Source organism: Epinephelus moara, unplaced genomic scaffold (genome assembly GCF_006386435.1).
Source record: "Epinephelus moara isolate mb unplaced genomic scaffold, YSFRI_EMoa_1.0 scaffold365, whole genome shotgun sequence".
Taxonomy (NCBI): Eukaryota; Metazoa; Chordata; class Actinopteri; order Perciformes; family Serranidae; genus Epinephelus; species Epinephelus moara.
The window spans coordinates 2737-5909 of record NW_026081371.1 but is presented as its reverse complement, the minus strand read 5'-3'; the positions used below and the strand labels follow the sequence as shown (position 1 = coordinate 5909).

Below are 3173 nucleotides of genomic sequence, written 5' to 3'. Positions count from 1 at the left end.
CTACTACATGTCACTAAGTGGGCTCTACTACATGTCACTAACTGGGCTTTACTGCATGTCACTAATTGGGCTCTATTGCATGTCACTAAGTGGGCTCTACTACATGTCACTAACTGGGCTCGACTACATGTCACTAACTGGGCTCTACTACATGTCACTAAGTGGGCTCTAATGCATGTCACTAATTGGGCTCTAATACATGTTAATAAGTAGGCTCTACTGCATGTCACTAATTGGGCTCTAATGCATGTTACTAAGTGGGCTCTACTGCATGTCACTAACTGGACTCTACTACATGTTACTAAGTGGACTCTACTACATGTCACTAAGTGGGCTCTACTGCATGTCACTAACTGGAATCTACTATATGTCACTAAGTGGGCTCTACTGCATGTCACTAACTGGACTCTACTACATGTCACTAAGTGGGCTCTACTACATGTCACTAACTGGGCTCTACTACATGTCACTAAGTGGGCTGTACTACATGTCACTAAGTGGGCTCTACTACATGTCACTAACTGGGCTTCACTACATGTCACTAAGTGGGCTCTATTGCATGTCACTAAGTGGCCTCTACTGCATGTCACTAAGTGGGCTCTATTGCATGTCACTAAGTGGGCTCTACTACATGTCACTAACTGGGCTCTACTACATGTCACTAAGTGGGCTCTACTGCATGTCACCAACTGGGCTCTACTACATGTCAGTAAGTGGGCTCAACTACATGTCACTAACTGGGCTCTACTGCATGTCACTAACTGGGCTCTACTACGTGTTACTAACTGGGCTCTACTGCATGTCACTAAGTGGGCTCTACTACATGTCACTAACTGGGCTCTACTACATGTCACTAACTGGGCTCTATTGCAGGTCACTAATGGGACTCTACTACATGTCACTAACTGGGCTCTACTACATGTCACTAACTGGGCTCTACTGCATGTCACTAACTGGGCTCTATTGCAGGTCACTAATGGGACTCTACTACATGTCACTAACTAGGCTCTACTACATGTCACTAAGTGGGCTCTACTGCATGTCACTAAGTGGGCTCTACTGCATGTCACTAACTGGACTCTACTACATGTCACTAAGTGGGCTCTACTGCATGTCACTAAGTGGGCTCTACTGCATGTCACTAACTGGACCCTACTACATGTCACTAACTGGGCTCTACTACATGTCACTACGTGGGCTCTACTGCATGTCACTAACTGGACTCTACTACATGGCACTAACTGGGCTCTACTACATGTCACTAACTGGACTCTACTGCATGTCACTAACTGGGCTCTACTACATGTCACTAAGTGGACTCTACTACATCTCATTAACTGGGCTCTACTACATGTCACTAACTGGGCTCTACTAAATGTCTCTAACTGGGCTCTACTACATGTCACTAACTGGGCTCTACTACATCTCACTAAGTGGGCTCTACTACATGTCACTAACTGGACTCTACTGCATGTCACTAACTGGGCTCTACTACATGTCACAAACTGGACTCTGCTGCATGTCACTAACTGGGCTCTACTACATCTCACTAACTGGGCTCTACTGTATTTCACTAACTGGGCTCTATTACATGTCACTAACTGGGCTCTACTACATGTCACTAACTGGGCTCTACCGCATGTCACTAACTGGAGTCTATTGCATGTCACTAAGTGGGCTCGACTACATGTCACTAACTGAGCTTCACTACATGTCACTAAGTGGGCTCTACTGCATGTCCTTAACTGGGCTCTATTGCATGTGACTAAGTGGGCTTTACTACATGTCACAAACTGGGCTCTACTACATGTCACTAACTGGGCTCTACTACATGTCACTAACTGGGCTCTACTGCATGTCACTAAGTGGGCTCTACTACATGTCACTAAGTGGGCTCCACTGCATGTCACTAACTGGGTTCTATTGCATGTCACTAACTGGGCTCAACTGGATGTCACTAACTGGGCTCCACTACATGTCACTAACTGGGCTCTACTGCATGTCACTAACTGGGCTCTTGTACATGTCACTAACTGAGCTCTAATGCATGTCATTAACAGGGCTCTACTACACGTCACTAACTGAGCTCTAATGCATGTCACTAAATGGGCTCTATTGCATGTCACTAACTGGGCTCTACTACATGTCAGTAACTGGGCTATACTGAATGTCACAAAGTGGGCTCTACTGCATGTCACTAAGTGGGCTCTACTGCATGTCACTAACTGGACTCTACTACATGTCACTAACTGGGCTCTACTACATGTCACTAGCTGGGCTGTAATGCATGTCACTAACTGCGCTCTATTGCATGTCACTAAGTGGGCTCTACTGCATTTTACTAACTGGGCTCTATTGCATGTCACTAAGTGGGCTCTACTGCATATAACTAACTGGGCTCTATTGCATGTCACTAAGTGGCCTCTACTACATGTCACTAATTGGGCTCTACTACATGTCACTAACTGGGCTCTACTACATGTCACTAGCTGGACTCTACTACATGTCACTAACTGGGCTCTACTGCATGTCACTAACTGGACTCTACTACATGTCACTAACTGGGCTCAACTACATGTCACTAACTGGGCTCTAATGCATGTCAAAGTTTGTTATGGAGTTCCTCAAGGTTCTGTGCTCGGACTAATCCTATTTACTCTATATATGCTTCCTTTCGGTAACATCATTAGACATCACTCTATAAATTTCCATTGTTATGCGGATGATAAACAGTTGTATTTATCGATGAAGCCAGAAGAAAGTAATCAATTAACTAAACTCCATAACTGCCTTAAAGACATAAAAACTTGGATGAGCACCAATTTCCTGATGTTAAATTCAGACAAAACTGAAGTTATTGTTCTTGGCCCCAAACAACTCAGAGACTCTTTATCTGATGACATAGTTTCTCTAGATGGCATTGCTCTGGCCTCTAGCNTAACTAAACTCCATAACTGCCTTAAAGACATAAAAACTTGGATGAGCACCAATTTCCTGATGTTAAATTCAGACAAAACTGAAGTTATTGTTCTTGGCCCCAAACAACTCAGAGACTCTTTATCTGATGACATAGTTTCTCTAGATGGCATTGCTCTGGCCTCTAGCACTACCGTAAGAAACCTCGGAGTAATATTTGATCAAGATTTGTCTTTTAATTCTCATTTAAAACAAAC

The 3173-nt window shown here is 44.0% G+C and overlaps 1 pseudogene; it reads left to right on the top strand.

Moving 5' to 3' along the window:
* The first annotated feature begins 1017 nt into the window (after positions 1 to 1017).
* Positions 1018 to 2550, top strand: LOC126387329 (dynein heavy chain-like; annotated as a pseudogene).
* Positions 2551 to 3173: the final 623 nt, after the last annotated feature.